This window comes from Bos mutus, unplaced genomic scaffold (genome assembly GCF_027580195.1).
Source record: "Bos mutus isolate GX-2022 unplaced genomic scaffold, NWIPB_WYAK_1.1 CTG419, whole genome shotgun sequence".
Classification (NCBI taxonomy): Eukaryota; Metazoa; Chordata; class Mammalia; order Artiodactyla; family Bovidae; genus Bos; species Bos mutus.
The window spans coordinates 215,929-241,374 of record NW_027219905.1 but is presented as its reverse complement, the minus strand read 5'-3'; the positions used below and the strand labels follow the sequence as shown (position 1 = coordinate 241,374).

The following is a 25,446-nucleotide window of genomic DNA, read 5'->3' as shown; positions in this document are numbered from 1 at the left end:
TTTAGAGAGGAGAGAATCTAGTGAAAGGACAAAGGGAGGAAAGGAAGGCTGTAGGGAGGTGAGTTTGGAGTTGATGAGGACACTTGAGAGAACTCCTTCTAGATGACTTCAATGTATTTACTCTGAAAAGAGATAAGATCATTATTGCTCCAGAGAATCCTGGAGCTGGGAGGGGGTGCTAAAAGTGGGGGAAACTGCAGCCCCTCTGAGTAACTCTTAGGCATCAAAGATATATGTTGTACTGGTATTTGTTATTCAAATCAGATTAATTTGTAAAAGGAGGCATTGACTTTTTTTTTTTTTATAAAGATAGCTGATTCTTTGAAAGTTGTTTCATAGAAATCCTTTGAAGCATTAACATGATATACCAAACTAAACTAAATTTTGAAGCCAAACAGATTAATAGGGTTCATTCCCTAAATGTAGAAATACTTTTAATAAATACTACACTGATTTTGAAACATGCAAGATTTTTAATTTCTAATAATTCTTTGGCAATTAAATATATTATTTCCTTTTTGATAATTATATTTAAATATTGAGAATTTATTATACATTATTTCCTAGATGTGTCTTATATACCTTCCTGCATGAGTGGATTGAGAAACTTTAAGATGGCTAGACTAGAGGAGCCAAGACAAGTAGGCATTCCAGTAGCCCACATGGATATGGGAAAAAAAAATGAATATTTTTATGAGCCATTTTTCTACAAGTGTATATCCAGGCTAATCAGTTCATTACTCTGTCTTTGATGAGAAATGAATTATACATTCTGGTGAACTGTCATCCCAGCTGTGCACTTCTTAAATGACTGGACAGATTGAAGAACATGATAAATACTTATCGCATAATGGTGGAAATGATAACTGCTGTGTTGCATTCAAGATGTGCTGTTGCATTTTACCATCAGCTTTCACGTTTATGTTCTTGGGTTCATGACTTGCTCCTCTGATTCAGATCCACTTTCTCCTCATCAGTCAGCACGTTCACATTGGTCTGTGTGCACTTTAATGTTTTATAAAGCCATTGAAAACGTAATGTTACTTTTGAAATCTTAACTGCATGTTTTGGTGAACCTGTATTCCTATTTTTTCTTCACTATCTTTAGTGGATTCCTATGTCTGTCTTACCAGTGTCCTAAGATCCCCCTAAAAACAAGACACTAAAACGGAATGTATTCAGTGCCAAGGCTGAGCGCGAGGATTCTGCTCGGTACTAACTCTGCATGAATGTACAGCTGGCTTTCATGTTTACATGTAATTAACTCTGTGTCCCTTTTTCCTCTTAGAGTCTCCTGGGAAATATCCTAACGTGAAGGTAAAAACTTTTATAATTTTATCTGAACTGTGGATTGTCTCCTATGTACATTATTTAGTAATCAACTTGTTTCCAAACCCCATTCAGCCAGCAGTCAGAATGAAAGATTCTGTTCCTAATAACACAGTCAGAATGAAGGATTTCCAAACATCCATTTCAGGTAAATTTTGCAGTACACAGTTAACTCTGGAAAGAGGGACACTGAACTATTTGAAATGCTCAGTCTTCATGCTTTTAACATTTTCTTTGCAAATTTAATTGAAGAATTGGACATACATAAGGCAAATGTTATTGTTGATACCTGTGATTTGAAACAAAAGATACAAGCATAAGAACAAGAATTTTTAAAATATAAGCTTCAACTCAAGATGTTTCTGTATACATTTTGACACTCTGAAGTTCTCAGTTTGGAATCTCTATAATTCTCAGGAAATCTTAGAGATTAAATTTTAGACTCTAAGTTTTTTCCAGTGCCCCAAATGCTTGTTTGAACTCTAACCTTTCCCTTGAGTAAAACTTCACTTGCTAATATGTCAGTTGTATTTCAGCTTGTAATTATTTCATTATAATGTTGTTACACAGATGAATGTAGGCCAATCAGATATTTTCATTAGCAGACTATGTGTGTGTGTGCATTTGTGTGTGTGTGCATTTGTGTGTGTGTGTGTTTGTGGTGTCTTTGATTATTAGAAGTAGGGGAAGTAATCATACTTTAATGACTATTTGATAGACATAATCTTTTGAAACAGTGATTCTGACAGTTGTTGGCTTTAGGGTCCTATTATACTTCTAAAAATTATTGAGAATTCCAAGGAACTTTTGTTTCTGTCTGTTGATGTTTACTATATGGAAGTTCAGTTGAGTTCAGTCGCTCAGTCATGTCCGACTCTTTGCAACCCCATGGACTACAGCACACCAGGCTTCGCTGTCTATCAGAACTCCTGGAGTTTACTCAGACTCAAGTCCATCGACTGGGTGATGCCATCCAACCATCTCATCCTTTGTCTTCCCCTTTTCCTCCTGCCTTCAGTCTTTGCCAGCATCAGGGTCTTTTCCAGTGAGTCAGTTCTTCACATCAGGTGCCCAAAGTATTGCAGTTTCAGCTTCAGCATCAGGACTGAATTCCCTTTGGATGGACTGGTTGGATCTCCTTGTAGCCCAAGGGACTCTCAAGAGTCTTCTCCAACACTACACTTCAAAAGCATCAATTCTTTGGTGTGCAGTTTTCTGTACAGTCCAACTCTCACATATATACATGACCACTGGAAAAACCATAGCTTTGATGAGACAGACCAATGTTGGCAAAGTAATGTGTCTGCTTTTTAATATGCTGTCAAGGTTGGTCATAGCTTTTCTTCCAAGGACCAAGGGTCTTTTAATTTCATGGGTGCAGTCACCATCTGCAATGATTTTGGAGACCCCCAAAATAAAGCCTGTCACTGTTTCCATTCTTTCCCCATCTATTTGCCACGAAGGAATGGGACTGGATGCATTGCTTAGTTTTTTGAATGTTGAGTTTTAAACCAACTTTTCACTCTCCTCTTTCACTTTCATCCAAAGGCTCTTTAGTTCTTCTTCAATTTCTACTATAAGGGTGGTGTTATCTGTATATCTGTGGTTATTGATATTTCTCCCGGCTATCTTGATTTCAGCTTGTGCTTCACCCAGCCTGGAATTTTGCATGATGTACTCTGTGTATAAGTTAAATAAGCAGGGTGACAATATACAGCCTTGACGTACTCCTTTCCCTATTTGGAATCAGTCTGTTGTTCCATGTCCAGTTCTAACTGTTGCTTCTTGCCCTGCATACAGATTTCTCAGGAGGTAGGTCAGGTGGTCTGGTATTCTCATCTCTTTAAGAATTTTCCAGTTTGTTGTGATCCACAGAGTTAAAAGCTTTGGGGTGGTCAATAAAGCAGAAGTAGATGTTTTTCTGGAACTCTTGCTTTTTTGATGATCCAGTGGATGTTGTCAGTTTGATCTCTGGTTCCTCTGCCTTTTCTAAATCCAGCTTGAATATCTGGAAGTTCACGTTTCATGTGCTATGGAGGGATGGCCTGGAGAATTTTGAGTATTACTTTGCTAGCGTGTGAGATGAGTGCAGTTGTGCGGTAGTTTGAGCATTCTTTGGCATTGCCTTTCGTTGGGATTGGAATGAAAACTGACCATTTCCAGTCCTGTAGCCACTGCTGAGATTTCCAGATTTGCTGGCATATTGAGTGCAGCACTTTCATAGCATCATCTGTTAGGATTTGAAATAGCTCAACTGCAATTCTATCACCTCCACTAGCTTTATTCATAGTGATGCTTCCTAAGACCCACTTGACTTCACATTCCAGGATGTCTGGCTCTAAGTAAAGGATCACACCATCGTGCTTATCTGGATCATGAAGATCTTTTCTATATAGTTTTTTTGTGTGTGTTCCTACCCCCTCTTCTTAATATCTTCTGCATCTGTAGTTGCTGCTGCTGCTAAGTCGCTTCAGTTGTGTCCGACTCTGTGTGACCCCACAGACGGCAGCCCACCAGGCTCCCCATCCCTGGGATTCTCCACGCAAGAACACTGGAGTGGTTTGCCATTTCCTTCTCCAGTGCATGAAAGTGAAAAGTGAAAGTGAAGTCACTCAGTCCTGTCCGACTCTGTGCGACCCAATGGACTGTAGCCCACCAGGCTCCTCCATCCATGGGATTTTCCAGGCAAGAGTACTGGAGTGGGGTGCCATTGCCTTCTCCGTCTGCATCTGTTAGGTCCATACTATTTCTTTCCTTTATTGTGCCCATTTTTGCATGAAATGGTCCCTTGGTATCTCTTACTTTCTTGAGGAGATCTCTAGTCTTTCCCGTTCTATTATTTTCCTCTATTTCTTTGCACTGATCACGGAGAAAGGTTTCCTTATCTCTCCTTGCTATTCTTTGGAACTCTGCATTCAAATGGGTATATCTTTCCTGTTCTCCCTTGCCTTTAGCTTCTCTTCTTTTCTCAGCTATTTGTAAGGCCTTGTCAGACAACCATTTTGCCTTTTTGCATTTCTTTTTCTCTGGGATGGTCTTGATCACTGCATTCTGTACAATGTCAGGAATCTCCATCCATAGATCTTCAGGCATTCTGTCTATCAAAACTAATCCTTTGAATCTATTTGCCACACCCACTGTATAATCCTAAGGGATTTGATTTAGGTCATAGATGGATGGTCTAGTGGTTTTCCCTACTTTCTTCAATTTAAGTCTGAGTTTGGCAATAAGGAGTTCATGATCTAAGCCACAGTCAGCTCCTGGTCTTGTTTTTGCTGACTGTATAGAGCGTCTCCAAAGAATAGAATAGAATAGGCTGCAAAGAATAGAATCAGTCTGACCATCTGGTGATGTCCATGTGTAGAGTCTTCTCTTGTGTTGTTGGAAGAGGGTGTTTGCTATGACAAGTACGTTCTCTTGGCAAAGCTCTGTTCACCTTTGTCCTGCTTCATTCTGTACTCCAAGGCCAAATTTACCTGTTACTCCAGGTATCTCGTGAATTCCTACTTGTACATTTGAGTCCCCTATATTGAAAAGAACATTTTTTTGGTGTTAGTTCTAGAAGGTCTTGTAGGTCATCATAGAACCATTCAACTTCAGCTTGTTCAGTGTTACTGGTCAGAGCATAGACTTGCATTACTGTGATATTGAATGGTTTGCCTTGGAAACGAACAGAGATCATTCTGTCATTTTTGAGATTGCATCCAAGTACGCATTTGGGACTCTTGTTGACTGTGATGGCTACACCATTTCCTCTAAGGGATTCTTGCCCACAGTAGTAGACATAATGGTCTTCTAAGTTAAATTCACCCATTCAGTCCATTTGGGGGCTTCCCTGGTAGCTCAGTCGGTAAAGAATCTACCTGCCATGCAGGAGACCCAAGTTTGAATCCTGGGTCAGGAAGATCTCCTGGGGAAGGAAATGGCAACCCACTCCAGCATTCTTGCTTGGAAAATCCTATCACCAGAGGAGTCTGGCAAGCTACAAATAGCCCATGGGCTCAGAAGCATCGGACAGGACTTACGGACTAAACCACAAACCAGTCCATTTTAGTTCACTGATTCCCAAAATGTTGATGTTCACTCTTGCCATCTCCTGCTTGACCGCTTCCAATTTGCCTTGATTCATGGACCTAACATTCCAGGTTCCTATGCAGTATTGCTCTTTACAGCCTTGGACTGGACTCCCATCATCAGTCACATCCACAGCTAGGTGTTGTTTTTGCTTTGGCTCGATCTCTTCATTCTTTCTGGATTTATTTCCCCACCGATCTCTAATAGCATATTGGACACCTACTGACCTGGGGAGTTCATTTTTCAGTGTCCTATCTTTTTGCCTTTTCATACTGTTCATGGGGTTCTCAAGGCAAAAATACTGAAGTGGTTTGCCATTCCCTTCTCCAGTGGACCATGTTTTGTCAGAACGTTCCAGCATGACCCGTCTGTCTTGGATGGCCCTTCACGGCATGGCTTGCTCATAATTCCACTTGAGTTAGACAAGTCTATGGTCCATGTGATCAGTTTGGTTAGTTTTCTGTGATTGTGGTTTTCAGTCTGTCTGCCCTCTGATGGATAAGGAAAAGAGGCTTATGGAAACTTCCTGATGGGAGAGACTGACTGAGGGGGAAACTGGGTCTTGTTCTGATGGGCTGGGCCATGCTCAGTAAATCTTTAATCAGACTTTCTGTTGATGGGTGGGGCTGTGTTCCCTCCCTGTTTTTTGACCTGAGGCCAAACTATGGTGGAGGTAATGAAGATAATGGCACCTCCTTCAACAGGTCCCATGCATGCACTGCTGCACTCAGTGCCCCTGACCCTGCAGCAGGCCACCGCCAACCCTTGCCTCAGCCAGAGACTCCTGGAAAATAAAACTAAAAAACGTAAAAATACAGGCACACACAATCATAATGGCTAATTCCATTAGTCATTGGAGTTCTGATATCACATATCCTGTCTCTGGAGAACTCCTGTGTGCACTCAGAACATAATTGAGCATGGAAGAAACGTTTAGAGTTGTTGTGAAAAGAGTTTTGACCTCTTGGATCCCCTGGCCCAGTGGGTCTCTGGACTTCAGGGATTCTCAGGGCACACTACAGAACCACCATTTTAAACCATTGGCATGGTTGGATGTGAAATGATAAAGGGACCCTTGTGTTGACATGGGTTTAAAGTTTCATTTTTACATTTCTTGCTTGTTTCTTTGATTTCTCTTAAGAAATTTAGACCTGAGAGTTCCTTTTTTTTTTTTAAGCAAATATTTCTGTGTTTCGTTCATTCTTCCTTCATGGTGCTCTGTGCTCTTTAGATCCAGTGTGGTCCTAGACTTATCCTATTTTCACGTGGAAACAATTAGTCACCCACAAGACTATCATGTCTCATATAAGTTTATGATGTCTATCCAGGGCTTAAAAAATGAGTTCTGAAGATATTGATAATTTGAGGAAAGACACCTCATTGTAATTAAAGAAGTTGTCATTGGTGGTGGTGTTCAGTTGCTAAGTTGGGTCCAACTCTTTGTGAGCCCATGGACTGCAGCACGCTAGGCCTCCCTGTGCCTCATCGTCTCCCGGAGTTTGCCCGAGTTCATATCCATTCATCAGCGATGCTATCCCACCATCTCATCCTCTGCCATTCCCTTCTCCTCCTGCCCTCAATCTTTCCCAGCATCAGGGTCTTTTCCAGTGATTCAGCTCTTCACATCAGGTGCCCAAAGTATTGGAGCTTTAGTTTCAGCATCAGTTCTTCCAGTGAATATTCAGCATTGATTTCTCTTAGGATTGACTGGTTTGATCTCTTTGGTGTCCAAGGGACTCTCAGATGTCTTCTCTAGCACCACTCTTTGAAAGCATCAATTCTTTGGTGCTCAGCCTTCTTTATGGTCCAACTCTCACATCTGTACATGACTAATGAAGAAACCATGGCTTTGGCTGTATGGACCTTTGTCAGCAAAGTGATGTCTTTGCTTTTATGTTGTCTAGGTTTGTAACATTAATTAAAGTAGTAGCATTCATTAAAAGTGTTTTTAAAACCATGGTCTCTAGAGCACACAGTATTATAAGGCATAATTAAGTGTAAAATAAGGTAGATATACATTTTCTTAATAATATATTTGTATGTTGAAAAATAGTCCTGTATGGGTGTTAAGAGTTGGAGTATAAAGAAAGCTGAACGCAGAAGAATTGATGCTTTTGAACTGTAGTGTTGGAGAAGACTCTTGAGAGTCCCTTGGACTGCAAGGAGATCCAACCAGTCCATCCTAAAGGAAATCAGTCCTGGGTGTTCATTGGAAGGACTGATGTTGAAGCTGAAACTCAATATTTTGGCCACCTGATGTGAAGAGCTGACTCATTTGAAAAGACCCTGATGTTGGGAAAGATTGAGGGCAGGAGGAGAAGGGAACAACAGAGGATGAGATGGTTGGATGGAATCACTGACACAATAGACATGAGTTTGGGTAGACTCCAGGAGTTCAAAGATGAAAACTGCAGTGGTGTTCCCAGTAGGGAATTACTTACTCAGTCAGCTATGCAAGTTGGAGCTGCCAGGAAACAGGAAGCAAAGAAGGTAATGCAGAAGCCCAGAACACTCAGCTTTGGGCCACCTGGGCACAGCCTTATCGTCCTTCTGATGGTTCCAAATTAGATTTTGAGGCAAAGTCTACCTTGTGCTGACTACTTTTATGCAACCTGCAGCCAATCAGTACCTCTTAGCAAGGTGTTTGCATTCTCCCTCTGGTCATAGTAATACAATAAATAACAAAGAGAGTTAGGAAAAAGTAAGTTCGTTCAGGCTGGTATTTAGCATATACCTGAGAGTGGGTAGCAGGATTATGTTTAGAACTCTGGGACTAGTTGGGAGACTAGGTAGCCATCTAGAGACTGCCTTCTCAAAATGGGAACTTTGTAGCAATGTTTTTATATGGCTGTCAATTCATAAGCATTAGTTATGATTATATTCAGTATAACTGCAAAAGCAACTCTGATACCAAATACTAAAATATTTCTTGTGTTTTCTGTGACTTTGTATTTTTTAGAATTGGCTTTCCCAGTGGGAATGGGAGTCATGGGAAATTTGCTACCTAGTACCTCCTTCTCAGCTGTGTCCACATAGTATATCGACTTGTTTTAGTATTTGTAATGAATTAAGAGTTCACAAGGGAGGTTGGTATAAAGGAGTGCTGTATCATTGAAAAGCAGTATATAGCAAGTCAATTCTGATTCTACTAGGACGCCCAGTCTATTGAGTAACCACATCTAATAATGTGTTGTCCATAAATACTAATTAATTTAGTGCCCTTAATCAGTCATACAGTCAGGGCTATGGTAAGAAATCATCCACTGTTTCTTTTTTCATTCCTGTACTTTTTTCTTTTCTATCCTCACCTTGCATTTACAGAATATTCTCAGTTATCTCCTAGAATAGTGACTACAGGCTCTAAACTCAACATGTTTGTCTTTTTTTCTTTTAATCTATACAACTGAGTCTTTGCTCTTGTTTTTCCATGAGCTTGGTAGGTCCAGGAAAAACAAATTCAAATAAAATGCCTACATGAGTCCCTTCAACACTGGACGATGTGAAATAGGAAAACTACAAAATAGATAGAAGCCACTTCAGTCAGTTCATGTTGATCATTTTCTTCTCAGTCAATACATTTTATAAAACAACGAGCAGTACCTACTCCTTCAGGGTCCCTGGATTTGTACATTCATTGGTTTCTTAAAGATTTATTCTATACTGTACCCTGAAAGTTTTATATCCTAAATATTTCTGTAAACACTCCCTCAGTTCAGGCCTGTGTCACCTTTTTGTTCCCAGTATTAATGCCTTCAGATTCGTCTTCCTCCGGTTATTCGTGTGCCTTTCAGATTCCTCCCTCCCATGGTGTTTAGAGTCACCAATCTCAAAAGCACACGTGACCATGAGGCACTCTGAGTCACGTTAATGTCTAGACCTCTTAAAGCACCACTGATGCTCTCACAGTCTGACTTCTGCCTGACCCTCTGTCTCTAGCCCTTTCAGTCCTTTGCTCTAGAATTCTGAACTGCTGCTGGCGCCCTCGTCACTTGTCCCTGTTGTTGTTCAGTCGCTCAGTCCTGTCTGATTCTATGCGGCCCCATGGACCGCAGCACACCAGGCTTCCCTGTCCTTCACCATCTCCCAGCGCTTGCTCAACTCACGTTCATGGAGTCGGTGATGCCATCCAAACATCTCATCCTCTGTCATCCCCTTTCCTCCCGACTTCAACCTTTCCCAGCATCAGGTTTCTAATGAGTCAGCTCTTCGAATCCAGTGGCCAAAGTAATGGAGCTTCAGTGCCAGCGTCAGGCTTTCCAATGAATGTTCAGAACTGATTTTGTTTAGGATTGACTGGTTGGATCTCCTTGCAGTCCAAGGGACTGTCATGAGTCTTTTCGAACACCACAGTTGAAAAGCATCAGTTCTTTGGTGCTCAGTCTTCTTTTTGGTCCAACTCTCACATCCATACATGACTACTGTAAAAGCCTTTGCTTTGACTAGACGGACCTTTGTCAGCAAAGTAACGTCTCTGCTTTTTGATACGCTAAGTCTGTCATACCTTTTTTTCTTCCAATGAGCAGGTGTCCTTTAATTTCACGACTGCAGTCACCATCTGCATTTCTTTTGGAGCCCAAGAGAATAAAGTCTGTTTCTGTTCTCATTGTTTCCTATCTCTTTGCCACAAAGTGATGGGACCGGATGCCATGACCTTCATCAGTCCCATCCCTTCACTTTGGACAGATATCTACCCTGTGGTGTGTGTGCTTCTCTCCCCATCTTGCTACAGCCTGAAATGCTCTCCCTCTCGTGCCCTCTGTTCCCTTGAACTGTGTAAGTCTGCACTCAGGCATTATCTCTAGAAAAGCCATCCCTGACACCTTTTTCTACATTTTTCGTTAAACTCCAGTGTCTAGTACTGAGTGGAAACCTGAGAAATAATGATTGAATAAGAGAAACTGGGGCTCTGTATCAACCTAGAGGGGTGGGATGGGGAGGGAGATGAGAAGGAGGTTCAAAAGGGGCGATATATGTGTACCTATGGCTCATTCATGTTGAGGGTTTGGCAGAAAACAACAAAATTCTGTAAAGCAGTTATCCTTCAATAAAAAAATAAATTAAAAAAATGCTGTATATACTGAGGTGACTTTTAAGAGCTTGTCCTCTGCAGTCTAGGAGCCAAGAGGAGAGACATGTAAAGAAATAATTTACAGTCCAGATCTATATCTATCACTAGGAAAATCTAGAAAGATACACTAGAAAAATCTTTAAAGTACTAAGGTAGCTACAAGGAAAGGCATACCTCTTTATCAGGGGAAAGATGGCAGTAATTAAAGACAACTTCACAAAGCAGGTTGAGCCTTAAAAGATGAAAAGTAATTTGTCAGAAGAGTAGAGGGAAGCCTTTCAGATGAAGGAACTGATAAAAGCTAAAAAGTAAGAGGAATTTTGTAAACCATGAATAATGTTGCAGTTGATGCTTGGCACATTGTTAAAAAGGTCTGTTATGAAGTAGAGAAGAGAATATATGGTGACTTTATATGTCTGTCCTGTATTTTGTTTGGTTTCTGATTGTTTTGTTCACTGATGTTTGGATCAATCTGTGACTGAATCTTTGAGCTGTTTGTGTGCCTGTAACCTGGTGACATCTGGTATTTCCCAAATGGTTTGTTGAAGTTTTTAGGTCATTGGAAGTAGTTCTTAAAGAAGTAAATATTCAGCTGAAGATTAAGATTGATTTAATCTGTCATTTCATACAATATTTTAGATCTATGTTTTAAATGAGGATTATGTCTTTTATCTAAACATTCTAAGTAATTTTAACTAAACATGCAGATCTGTCAAGAGAACTAGACTTGGAAATGATAACAGAGGAAAAACAAGGAAAACTTGATGAAGATGAGAATAACCATGCACAGGTATGTAAAACTGTAAATTTCAATTTCTGGTGTAGTGCTGTATAAGAAAAAGTGTATCAAACAAGGCAAATTAGAATGGAAAGATAAGTTAAAACCCATCACAAATGAGTTAAAGTGGAAGTTCAGTGAAATTTTGTGAGGAATACCAAATTACTGCTTCTCATGAGGAAGATCCACTATGTGATAAGCCTTAAGAAGGAACAAACCAAAAGGAAATATCTCCTAATCTCACAAATAATATACCTGATTGTGAAGAAAAAGATGCATTTGGAGTATCTGTCTCACTAGTATTCCAAGCATTTCCTGAACAAAAAGAACCCAGTCTCAAAAATGTTTTTCTGTGGTCTGTAAATTCTGGGTCCCTTGGATAGACTTGTCGTTCATCTTCAAAGCTTCATTTCCCTGAAAATAAAGTAGACTTTGAAAATTATCAACTAGACATTGAACATGTGTTTATGAAAATTGAGCAGAGTTTTTATAATGATACAGAAAATAAAAAAGTAGGGGAGCCAGTAGTTACATTCGAAGTGAAAGACCAAGAGATTGATATGCAAATGTCACAAAATATGAGGCAAGATCCCACTAATCAGAAATTAGACACGGGACAGGCATGTCAGTCTAGTCTGTGGCTTGTCTACCCTGGTAAGATGAAACATATAATTCAAATAAAAATTCACGTTCCCCTTGCTGTTGTTAGAATGCTGATCTGAAGAATAAAGCAATACAGGACTGGTTCCAGAAGCCACTGCATGCGGATAATTGCAGTGCTAGTGACAATAAAAGCATGGAACCCGAATTAGAAAATGGGAATTCTTCTCCACCTAATAGTCATGGCGCATCTGCAGTGTATGTAAATGAAGGATTAGAGAAGGATATACAGAGGTTTAAGAAGGAAATAGACATGTTACAAGTAGAGTTGCTGGCTCTGGAAAAAGAGAAAATTCAACTTCCAAAAGAGATGCAGGCTCATTTATTCTTGTTTTGGTTTTTCTCTTTCTTGATGATTTGGTCCCTTTTGATTTTCTACTAATGAATAAAGTGGGGTCATCCAAAGAGGTAATTGTGTAGAAATCGATTATTATCTCAATAACAGGAATTCAGGAAACTATTTTCATGGCTTTTGTCCTTCAGTCAATTCTAATATCTAATTGTTCTCCATCAGTCTTCATATTGGAGAAGGCAATGGCACCCCACTCCAGTACTCTTGCCTGGAAAATCCCATGGACTGAGGAGCCTGGTAGGCTGCAGTCCATGGGGTCGCTAAGAGTCGGAATGACTGAGTGACTTCACTTTCACTTTTCACTTTCATGCATTGGAGAAGGAAATGGCAACCCACTCCAGTGGTCTTGCCTGGAGAATCCCAGGGATGGGGGAGCCTGGTGGCTGCCGTCTATGGGGTCACAGAGTCGTACATGACTGAAGCGACTTAGCAGTAGCAGCAGTCTTCATATGGACTGGGAAACTCATTTAGCTATGTACCACGTGGTCTTCTGAGCCAGAATAAGCACCAAGGAAATTGCTTAAGAAGAATAATCAGCTAGGGTTTTGTGCCTTTTTTTCCCCTTTAACTCTGTTGGGTTAAATATGTTATATTTCCATAGAATGGGAAGAAAGCACTCACTGAGAGATGGGACATGAACATGTGTTCCCTCTAATCTCTTCATTGTGGTTGAATACGTGTGATCTTCTCTGCTTTCTGCAATCGCTGGGCACTTAGATTTCCAGCATGGCCACTTCAGGATCTTTTTAATAACAAATACATGTGCTCCCACATATGCTTTAATCAGCACTCTCAAATGTTTCTTTTGAGACAGACCTTTCCATTATGTTGTTTACTAAAATGTAGAAGTTTTGACATGTGTGATTTTGTTACATAGGTTGTGTGTGTGTGTGTGTGTGTGTGTGTGTGTGAAAGTTGCTCAGTCAGGTCCAACTCTTTGCAAACCCTTGGACTGTAGCCTGCCAGGCTCCTCTGTCCATGGAATTCCCCAGGCCAGAAAGAATACCAGAGTGGCTAGCTGTTCCCTTCTCCAGGGGATCTTCCTAACCCAGGGATCAAACCCAGGTCTCCTGTATTGAAGGTGGATTCTTTAATGTTTGAGCCACCAGGGAAGCCCATAGGTAGTATAAACCCTGAGCAAAAAAAAAAAAAAAAAAAAAAAAAAAAAAAATTAAGTGTTTACCTACAAAGGAGAAGACTGAGTTCTGAGATGCTGTGAGATTTTTCTTCTTCAGTAATAGGTTTTGAAAAATTGTTTTTGCTCTTTTGTGTAAGAGGTGCTTTGACTGAGTTTGAACAACAGACAAAAAGACAAAAAAAAACAAAAAAAAAAAAAAAAAAAAAACTCTCTATGTGTTCTCCTGTTAAAAAAAAAAAAGAGATGATCCCTACCCACAACTAAGACATTGAGTTACTGTGCCAAAGTCATGCTTTTAACTTACCTGATTAATCTGATGAATTCATTTGGTAATACATAACATTCAATGTTCCAGAATTGTATCATCTCTTTTGGTGCCATAAAATGCTAGGGAGTGCCAGTTTAGGGGCCTTAAACAAAACCTTGAACATTTTTTGATTTATTGCTGTTTTTGGTAAATAGTGGGGCAATGCTGCTGCTGCTACTGCTAAGTCGCTTCAGTCGTGTCTGACTCTGTGCGACCCCATAGATGGCAGCCCAGCAGGCTCCCCCATCCCTAGGATTCTCCAGGCAAGAACACTGGAGTGGGTTGCCATTTCCTTCTCTACTAGGTAATTATATCTATACCCTCTAGCTGTAAGGTTTGACAGTTATTGCATGTGGAATTTGGAAGCATTACTTATATTCCAGAATTCCACACTAACTAACAACTCCTCAGTTTCATTCTGCTCCTTGTGTTTTGGTAAACTCTGGTTCATTTAATTTAGTGAACACCATCACTTTTTTGCTATCTCCCAGATCCAAGTGAAAAAAGAATTATAAAAGGCAGAGGGGAAAGAATAGCTTTAGTGCAGAGAAGAATGTTTCCTTTCTGAGGCACGAAGGTGTCACATCCTCTCCATCCGGCTGTTTAATGGAAAATCCAGGTGGTAAAGACCAAAGAGGACAGATTTTGTGTCTTTGTCTTTTTATTTCTCTGTCTCTGCCAGTCAGATGGGGAAGACAATATGAATAATTGCATCTTATTAAGAACGCCATTTTTGAAATTTTGGGAATTTTGATTCTTTTCCTCAAACAGAAAGGAGCAGATTTTACAAAGATTTCAGTGACTTGTAAGTGATAAAATTAAAATAAACACAAAAATATTTTTATCACTTAAGTTCAGGGCGAGCACTGAGTCAAATAATAAAATTGAAAACAAAGATCTTTATAATCAATACACAGCAATTATTCTTAGTGTCAAACTTCCATTAAAGGTTGAAGAAGAAAAGAAGCACAAAAGCAGTGAAGTGGAAGTATCAGAGAACGTATGCGATGCTGCTGATGAGAGTGGATTGTTTCAGCAGAGAAAGCGTGGAGGAAACAGCAACCAGGAGTTTCCTGCTATGCAGAATGAGGGTTCTGATAGGTAATCCTGTATCAATATTTAGCAGCACGTCCCTTCTTATGTTCCTATAAAATAATTTCTAACTTGAGCTAATGTTTGTGATGTACAGATTTTATATTTTACTAGAGATATGGTTATTTTTAATACTCTTGTCCTTTAGCCTTATTACTAGAGTTCCTTTGTTAACATGCCACCATGGTACATATTAGAGTATTCTGGATTTGACTGCTTATTTGCCTTACTCAGTGTGTTGTATATTTAAATGTGTTTTGTCACTAATGAGCATCCTTTCATTTCAGTCTGAGGGCTCCTCTCAGCGTTTCTCACGAGGCGGGACTAGTGGTGATGAGCTCCTCAGGTTTGCTTTGTCTGGGACGGTTTTTATTTCTCTTTCATTTCTGAAAGACAGCTTTTCTGGAAAGAGTCCCTTGGCTGGCAGGCTTTTCTCTCCTAGCACTTTGAGTGTGTCCATGGAGGAGGCCAGATTGCTGATGGTGGCGGGAGACCCCATGAGGCGTCGGTCTTTCAGCCATGAGGCTGCTGTCGCCGCATCATGCGGGTGGTTTAAAAGTGAGCTCTCCTCCCCTGGCCAAATATTTCCTTGGTTTCTTCTTTCATGGTATATGTGCCTCATGTCACTTAAAATACCACCTAAATTAAGTGTGGCTTTTTTCTGTGAATTCTCTTTTTCATTTATTTTTGGCTGCCCTGGGTCTTTGCCGCCGCAGTGCTTGGGCTTCTCAGTGTGGTGGCTTCTCTTGATGCTGAGCGTGGGCTCTCGGGTGCTGGCCTCAGTAGCCATGGAGCATGGTTTAGTTGCCCCATGGCACGCAGGATCTCCCCTGACCAGGACTGGAACGCCTGCCCCCTTATTGGCAGGTGGACTCCTAAGCACTGGACCACCAGGGAAGTCCCTAAATTCACCATTATTATATTTAGTAGCAAAATAAAAAAATATAGTGTAAATCTACTTATGGCTCCCATGTCTAAGAGTCAAGGCGCTTAGCCAGGGGACTCCAGGTTTGCAGTGTAGCCCTTGAGGTTCTTCTCAGTGTCTTTCCAGATGCATCTCTCTCCTTTCTTCCATGTATTTTGTGCTCTTCCTTCCAGGTTCCTTGGAAACAACCCAGATGCCCTGTGCCTGATGTTTGTGCTCACACTCGAATCTCCAAGTAGAATGATTTTCTCCCTTTTCTGTTTCTCATGACCTCCTCTCTTCACTTCTTCTGCAAATCCTTCCTTATTTCACTTATCACTTTCATATGTCAACTTTTATATATCATATTGTATCATAATCATATCTGTGTTTGAAGGAGGAATTTGTTTTCTTGCATATGGTTGGTACTCTATAACTGTTTTGTGAATTAATAAGATGGGTAAGAGTTGGAATTTTATAAGAATTGTTTTTTTATTCTTTATCAGTTGAATTATTAGAAAACATTGGCTTTTTTGTGGACTTTTTAAAGTAGCGATCCTGGTGTGCACAGGAAGGGAGTAAAGAAAAAGAACGATGACAAATGGACACCGGAAGAACGTGTGATTGCACCAATATTTGAAAAGACCGATTCACTGACTGGTGGTCTGCTGCACGTGAATGATGGCGGCATTTTAAGGGAAGTGGATCAGGGTGATGACAGGTACATTCTCCAGATTCCTTGTTTGTAGGGGAAGAAATGTTAGCACTGAATACTTCTTCTGGAAATACAGCAGCATTATACAGTGCTCAGGCCAAGACAAGAGATTGCTCAACTCTAGTGGACGAACCCTGCTGAAAGGTTGAGGTGAGGACCAGTGCCTTTGGCCGGAAGTCATTTCAGTAAATAGTCCCCTTGGAAGCTGGACTGTAACGAATACACGAAAACATTCAGTAGGGAATATTATTGGGACAGGCAATGAAGAACTGGATGGTAACTGAAGAGGAATGTGGAGTTCACAGGTGTTTCTTGTTTTATGTTAAGAAGGGAGCTTCTCGAGTATGTATGCTCTTGGAAATGAGCCAGCAGAGGGCATGTTTATTTAGTTTAGTCTTGTTTGCTTTTCCAATACTAGAAAGCTTATTGATTGTATGACATTATCTTTAAACTATTACAGTAAACTAATTGTACGTAATACTTCTGTTCATGTATAGTTTTATGGTAAGGGCTTGTTCATTGGTTCTGAAGTGTAGTATTCCTATGTAATGGAATATGCAGATGATTGCTTAAGTTAATTCTATCATATATAGATTTTCAAAAATTACATAATTGTGAATTTACACACACTTAGGCTATACTGAATAGGATATGGTCATTCCTTGATGATTCTAGTTGATAGTAACATGGTGAGTAGCTATGATTTTGTAAGGTGCTCTGAAACATCACATCATATTAACTTCATAGTTGTTTATAGATTCCAGGGAAAAGGGGAAGATTTTGTTTATATTCAATAGAAAAACATTATTAGCAGTCTTTCACAAATTATTCCTTTTGCATGACAAAGATCTAAATGACAGAACCCGTGCTTCCTTTACTAAGTGTGTCATTAACACATATTGTGTGCTCAATACATCTATGTCAGATGCATGAAGAAACAGCAGAATGGGTGAATGAAGGCCTATTGATGAATTTCTTTACAGAAAACAAAACTGTATTGACAGTAGATTTGCAGGCTTGCCTACCTCTGAAGTCTTTAATTTTTGAGAAATATGTTTTAAGATTCAGAAATCATTATTTATAGCTATAGCTAGATCTGAAAAAATCCTATAGATTCATTTGCTATCATATTACTTAAAAAGGCTTTTTGAATATTACTTTCTCAGCATATTTTGGAAGAGCCGTGTTGAAGCCAGACTTCCTGGGTTTGAATTCTGGGTCTGTTGGTGACATGCTGAGTGGGCCTGGGCACGTTCCTCAGCCTTTGTGTGCTCCATTTCTTCCTGTACCCATCTCCCAGAATGACTGTGGGGATGAAAATGCCTTTAGGACATGGCAAGTGCTTCTAATAATGCATGGCTGATGCATACGACGTCCTCAAAAGCTAATAGCTTGGTTATTCAAATGGGTTTCTTTCTTAGAAGGACTGAAGGAATACCTCCCAGATAGGTTGTATTGCCATAAAAGTTAGCTCTTCTGGAAAAGGACAGGTGCAAAAACACTGGTATAGTTTCCTATCATACAACGCAAGTAACTTTATGTTTTTCCTTTTCCTTGGATCTAACTTTAATACTTTATTAATATTACTGATATATTTTCTGTGTCCTTTAATGCTGCTCTTATTTATTTCTGCATCCTTTATAGACAATTACTTGCCAATGCAAAGAGTTTATATGAAAAAGTTTAGGTATTGTTTGTATTTTTGAATATTTAATATTAGCCTGAAAAGAATCATTTGTTCTTTTAGGCCTGCAAGGAAAACACCGTATGGAAAGAAGAAGGTATAGTAAAAAAATGAACTTTCAAAAACATTATCCTTGTCGAAAATGCTCTGTCACAGGAGTAGTGGTAAAATAGGAAATCTTCCTTTGTTGTAGAGAAGTTTACCTTGAACACATCATTCAGAAACACTGTTGCTAAAGTTATGCTTTTGATAAAAATCTCTTCTTTTAAGAAATGTCTGTTTTTGTTTTGTACAGAGTTTTATCACCTCTGTACACTTGGTATATTTATACATATTTTAAGGACATTGTGAAACAGTATTGTTTACGTGTAGGTCAAAGAACAAATTAATTACGTGAATGACCTGGATGACTTAACTCAGTCGTCTGAGACTGTTTCTGAGGATGGCGATGGGCTTTACTCTACGAATTCCCGTTGGAAGTAGAACCTCTCGACGTGGGGCGTAAAGGTAGGCCCGCAGTGTAAATGTTAACGGAAAGCCTGTCTGTGTGTCGAGGAGTGATATATGCACACCTTGTCAGTCTGCTCTAGAGCCAGGGATATGCTACAGTGCTGTGCATCCCAGAAGTTTGTTTTGCGTTAAAAGGGCATGAACGTGAGTGTATACTCTGAGCCACAGGCCTATGATCCTTCTCACTCACTGTACCTTCTGTTGACTCTTCTTTCCTGTGCCCCCACCCACGGTCAGGTCAGCATCATTTTCCTCCTAGAGTCACTGAAATACTCTCAGGACTTCTTTCCCTGCCACTCCACCTGGCAGAACCTCGGTCTGCACAGCAACTGTAATTATTGCCTATTTGTAAACATTCAGGTCTCATGATGCCACCCCCTTGCTTCAAGCCCAACTGTTGCCTCTCTTTGCTGCGTGGTTAAAGGTCACAATTGTGTGGTTCCATCTGGTTTGAGTTTTCACCCTTCTTTCTACATAAATTCTAGAATCAGCTTGTCAGTTCCCTAAAATGTCTGCTGGTCTTAACATTTTCATTTTCTTTCAGTTCAAAATACTTTGTTATTTTCTCTTTTCATTACCTCTTTGATCCAAGGGTTATTTAGATCCGTGTGACTTAGTTTCCAAATATTGAGAGTTTTCCAGAGATCCTTCTGTGCTCTTGCTTCTCATGATGTGTTAGGTGCATCCAGAGGGGCCCTGGGGCTAGGGCTGATTATTTCCTGCCTTGGAGGCCAGACCTTGCTGACTACCCTGTTCATTCTGCTGGTACCTAGGAGTTTTTCCAGCCTGGCTCATGAGAATAGATAGAATTCCTGGGACTGAGTGAGCACCAGTCACGGTTTCCTGTAGTCTTTTCAGATGGTTTCTCCTGGTCTCAGGTGGTTTCTCACAGATGGGCACTGTTCATTCCTCTGCTGAATACCTGAGGGGCTCCTCCTCAGATCTCCAGGGTCCTTTTCTCTGTGTCCCACTCTCTCCTCTCCACGGTTCTGATCTGTGATCTCTGCCCACATTGGTTTCCCCAGACTCTCAGCTTCATCACCTCCACTTGGGGAGTCTGGTGCACTAAGCTGCCATCCCTTCTCCCCATGTCGGGGCCTGGAAATTCTCTCCAGGCAGTGAGCTGGGGCGTTCCTTAGGCTAACCTCGTGTGTTTCCAGGATCATTGTCCTTCATTCCCTGAAGTCCTTTGTCATGAAAATCATTGTTTAATGTATTTTGTCGGTGTTGTTTTTGCTCACTCCACTCAGGAAGGTAAATCAGTAGCTGTTCACTCTGTCTTGGTTAAAAACATATGGCAGCTGGAGACTGTCCACAGGGTTGTTCCTCCTACTCTGATCCCTACTTCCTGCTCGTCCTTCATTTCTCAGTCTGACAGCTCTTCCCCAGGGAAATCTTTCCTGGACCCAGTCTGTGTCAAGTTCTGTTATGTGATCATAGAACTCTCTTTTCTTAGAGTATCTATGTGAGGTCACAATCATTTGATTTGTCTTTCTCTTGTACTAGACTTCAAGCTAAACAAGAGCCAGGGGCATCTGTTTTATCTTCAGATCTTAGAATAATGTCTTCCACATTATAGAGAATATTTGTTCATTGCCTGGATGAGTAACTGAAAGGCACAGTTCTTTATATTCAAAAATTACTCACATAATTTTTTTTTGTTTGTTTCTATCTTTGTTTTGTTCATCATGCAGATTCTGGTAGCTTGTTGAAAATTTGGGATGCAGTTTTTTCCTGTGAAAGATTAGTAGCTTTTCAAAGAAGCCACTGTGAACTACTTAGAGAAAAAAATCACAAAATGAAAAGTAAGGTTCGTGGGCTACAAAAAGAGCTGTCAGAAAGCAAAGAAGTAAAATCACAGTTAGAGCATCAGAAAGCAATGTGGGAACAAGAGCTCAGCAGCTTGAGGTACTGTACATCTCGCTTTTAAAGAAATACTTGAACTGTTGTTTTGTTTAATACTGCAGAGATGTAGGTGTTCTATAAGGACTAACTTATCCTCTTGGATTTTACAGGAGAGAAAATGTATTGTGGAGTGTGAAATTCTTGGAAATAATATAGCAGGTTCTTAACAGTGAATGCATCTAATAACTTAATGTATATTTTTCCAAATCATCATTTTCATGACCATACAGGAGTCCACCATAATGGAAATCCCATTAGTTATTTACCAAATTAACTTTCAGTTGTTTTTCACTTTTCTGTATTCTATTTAATACTGCAAGGAACATCTTTTCTATCAATTCATTTCTGCCTTTTTAATATATTTTGAATACATTATTCTTTAATAATATTGTCTTATTTGGTTAAAGTATGAGAAGTTTTCAAAATGTTTGTGATCTATATTTCTAAACTATTCTTCAAAAAGTTTATATTACTTTACATTCCCACCCACAGATGTATGAAGTAGCCATTTTTCTCAAGACAAAATAAAAACAAAGTTTCATGCAATTTGATTCTTAACCCTGTGTATGAAAACAGTGATCATTATTAAGTGTTTTTCATTGTATTCCCCCATTTTATTATTTTAAACATTGTGAAGAGGGAACAAAATTTATTGCAGCAAGAGTGAATAATCCCATGATTTTCTAAGAAGAGCTCTCTAAATTTTTCAGATTCACCTTAAAGCAAGAAGAAGGGAATAGAAGAAATTCTAATATGTTATATGAAAAAATGAGGGAGGAGTTAAGAAGAAAAGAAGATGAATATAGGAAAGAAATTGAAATGAAACAGCAACTAGAATTCACTCTCCAAACACTCAAAAAGGAACTGAAGACTGTGAGAAATAATGGGAATCAGGTAGAGTAATCTGTGGTGAAAATTTCAAATTTCTAACACTATATCATCAATATTATTTATAATGTCCCCCTTTATGTTGGAAAAGTACCATTTTACTGAGTATTGTGCCATTTATTTAGTGTTAGAGGAAATTTTAGGTTACTTTTTAAAAATAAAAGCAAAGAAATTCAAAATTCCCCAAGTAACAAGGCCAGAAATAAGAATTCTATAATCCTGAAATGCTGGGTGCAGTTTTTTGAGCAGAGAGAGGAAGAGGTCACGTCAGTAGCTCACACAATAGTTACTGAGAAACCACAGGGTTGAGATTGGTGTAGAAACTGGAGGCTAAGCTCTCCACTCACCTCAGGCGACAGATCCTTCTGCTTTGAGGGACCATTGGTGAGTGAATAGGTCTAGAAGAGAAGGGGCATGGGGAGGGAAGATGGTGCCTAATTTTACATCAAGTTACCTCTGGCCTTCAATCCGGCAGGTGGCTGAGAGTCGTGGACCCCCTCCCTCTGTGCCTGTCAGCCCTCCAGGCCACCTGCCCTGTGAACAGCTCAGAGCTGGCTCCAGCTTTCCCAGCTGGGTTCTCCCTCACAGCGGAGTCCTCAAGGACAGGTGTTAACTGGCATCCTCTAGAAGTGCAGGAATGCTCCCCACGGAATTTTTTTCCAGCAATTGGTAGAAACCAAACACTCTTGAAGTTGATTGTCCTTCATTCTGAAGAGTTGTCAAGTGGCATCTCAAAGCAGAGGAATTCACTCCCCCAGCCAATGTCCCTCTCAAACACGGACCGGGTCCCATCCCTGAGGTCCTAGCAGCAGATCTCCCACAACGAAAAGCTCTCAGGAAGAGCTCGGGAAAGTAGTATTTGTAATTCAAATCCATTTGTCTACAGCAGTCAGGTAGGGACACACCATGGCCTCATCCAAGGAGAGGCCTTTAATATTTTCCATAGGAATTGATCTCAAATTTTTGTGACTGTCTCAAAGGAGCCGGGACCCTGATTGTGGTTTAGTCCAGGCAGACCACGGGTGCGCCCCCATCGACTGCGCTACCCGACCAAGTCCCTCTGCTTTGGGGTGAGCGTGTCTGTCCCTCCATGCACGTCATCATCTTCAGTGCCTGAATCAGAGTCTGTTCTTGGCTCCACTGTCATTTCTTTAACCAATATCCTGTCAGTGACATTTTCACATCATTTACAGTTTTTCAGTTTGTAAAAAACTGCGACATCAGTTGTAAAAATCACTTTTGAACACTTTAAAAAGTTGTTTTTTTAGAATACAGTTTTAAAAGTCCCCCTCCCAACAAGGAAAAAAATCAAAAAAAACTCTTGTTACTAATAGTAGGTATTCTGGTATTTGGTAGTGATTTCCCTTCCTTGATAGATGATTATGTTAGTTTATCACTTCCACTGAAGGTAAGGAGAAAAATCTATAGGCAGTTCAGAGACCATACTTTGGAAGTCATTCTTGTACTTGTGAGAAAATGACCCTCTGCTCTGTGTAGTGTCCTGTGTCAGTACAAGGAACTTTTGAAAACAGTGATACATATGCCATAGTGTACATTTAGTGATAATTGTGTTTCTCATTGTATTTCCCCCATCTTAGTATTTTAAACAGCATGAAGAGAGAATAAAAGTTATTGCAAAAAAATCTCATGATTCTCTAAGAAGAGCTCTCTAAATTTTACCTTATTTACCATTAGTGTATATACCATGAATGAAATAGGAGGATTATTTTGTATTGATATGTTTGTACTAGAGAAGTAACTGTGATTTGATGTAAGAGGACTAACAGAGTCAGAAGACCTGGTGAAAAGCCTGCAGCTTACTTATATAGTTTTAACGTCTTCCTTTCCAGAATCATTATAGCTAATGAGTTAGTTGAGGTTTGTAGAAGTGCTTAGTACAGTTGTCAAAAGGCATAAGTCTGTAATTGCCTATTAAAATGTTAGAGAGGTAGCATATTCTCAAGAAAACAATTTCTGTACAAAATATAGTCTATTTATATATAGAGAGAGCTAAGGCTTTTGCTGTGAAGTAGCTGTATAGGAGGTATTAGATGCAGTGTTTTTAAAGGTAGCGAGTGGTGGTGTTTATCGAATCACAGTTGATTTACAATATTGCATTAGTTTCAGGTATACAGCACAGTGATTCAGACATATATGTACATGTGTGTGTATTATATAAATGGGGCTTCGCTGCTGGCTCAGACAGTAAAGAATCCACGTGCAATGCAGGAGACCTGGGTTTGATTCTTAGGTTGGGAAGATCCCCTGGAGAAGGAAATGGCTGCCCTGTCCAGTATTCTTGCTTGGGGAATTCCATGGACAGAGGTGCCTGGCGGGCTACAGTCTGTGAGGTTGCAAAGAGTTGGACATGACTCTTTGCATACACACACATCACACATGCATATTCCTTTTCAGATCCTTCTTGTAGAATATTAAGTGTAGTTCCTAATGTTGTACAGTAGATCCTTATTGGTTATTTTATGTACACTTGTCTATATATAATGGTATATGTTAAACCCAACCTCCTAATTTATCCCTTCCCCTTCCCTCCGTTCCCCCATGGTGACCATAAGTTTGTTTTCTATGTTTGTGAGTCTCTTTCTGTTTTGGAAATAAGTTCATTTTAGATTCCACACATAAGCAGTATGATATAAGATTTGTCTTTGTCTGACTTACCTCCCATAGTGTGATAATGTCTAGGTCCATCTCTGTTGATACAAATAGCATTATTTCATTCTTTTTCATGGCTTAGTAGTTTTGCATTGTATAAATATTCCACATCAGATGCAAGTTTTAAGTGTAGTCAAATCTATAAATCTTTTATTGTAAGCCTTCTGGGTTCATTGTGGTTCAGAGAAAAGCCTTTTCAGTTTTGAGCTTCTTGAAAAGTCGCTTGGGATTTCTTTTTCCTTTCATGGATTCATTGTCTTCAATTAAGTTTTTGAACCTTTGGAAGTTTCTGCTTGTATGAAGTTTGAGGTTTGTATCAAACCTTATTTTTCTGGTTGGAGAGCCACTTGTTGCAATCTTTTCACTGTATAAACATACAGGTTAGTGTTTCATTTTGGAGGAAATAATGAAACGTCATTTTATTGAGTACTAACTAAAAGTCTCCTTTGTTTCACTTAGGTTTCTGATAGTGGGAGAAAAGCAAAAGATCTGTTACATGAAAACCACATGCTGCAGGATGAAATTGCCAGCCTAAGACTGGAAATAGACGCAGTAAAAAATCAGAAGCAGGAAAAGGAGAAGAAATATTTTGATGATATTGAAAATCTTCAAAAGGCAATGGAATCGAAAGAGGAAATATTAACAGAGACTATATTCCAGTATACTGGTCAGCTTAATGTCCTGATAGCTGAGAATACAATGCTCAAATCTGAGCTGGAGAACAATAAACAAAGCAAACAGGCACTGGAAACAGAAGTGGAATCCTACCGTTCTAGACTGGCTGCTGCCACACACGATCATGATCAAGGTCAGACATCACAAAGAGACCTGGAGCTTGCCTTCCAGAAAGCAAACGACGAGAGGTTATGCTTGCAGGACCAAATGAAGTTCGATGTGACTAAGCTGAGAAGTAACAGTGAGATGGCTTCCCAGCAACTTTCTGAAGTGGAAAGTCAATTCAATAAGCTAAAAATCAAGCTGCATCAGACGAGAGATGATCTCAGAGAAAAGACTTCGATGTTAGAATGTGTCCAGAGAGACCCAAGCCAAGCAGAGTGTCAAAAGCAGGAAATTGAACACAAGTATCAGAACAAACAAGGCAAAGTGAATGAATACCTTAAAAAGCAGGAATCCTTAGAGGAGAGATTATCTCAACTCCAGAGTGAAAACATGTTGCTCCGACAGCAAGTGGGTGATGCACAAAATGGAGCTGACAGTAAAGAGAAGACAGTCATTAGCATCCAAGACGAGATGCAGCAGATCGTGAAGAAAGTCCATGCTGAAATTGAGAAACAAGGTCTGATGGTGATGGAAAAAGACAAGGAGTTAGTCAACGAGTGGAATCCTTTAGAAGAGAGACCTTGTCAGTATG

At 39.8% G+C, this 25,446-nt stretch overlaps 1 long non-coding RNA gene across 3 annotated transcripts; it reads left to right on the top strand.

Moving 5' to 3' along the window:
• The first annotated feature begins 1,410 nt into the window (after positions 1-1,410).
• On the top strand, positions 1,411-21,402 carry LOC138983935 (uncharacterized). 3 transcript variants are annotated; one of them, XR_011463511.1, is made up of 7 exons: positions 1,411-1,477; positions 11,179-11,261; positions 14,656-16,423; positions 18,165-18,198; positions 18,474-18,608; positions 20,306-20,519; positions 21,227-21,402. It is a non-coding gene; the product is annotated as an uncharacterized lncRNA (long non-coding RNA). The 3 variants fall into 3 exon arrangements; XR_011463512.1 differs by lacking the exon at positions 1,411-1,477 and having other exon boundaries at positions 11,071-11,261; positions 14,656-14,807; positions 15,086-16,423; XR_011463510.1 differs by lacking the exon at positions 1,411-1,477 and having other exon boundaries at positions 11,071-11,261.
• The last annotated feature ends 4,044 nt before the right edge of the window (positions 21,403-25,446 follow it).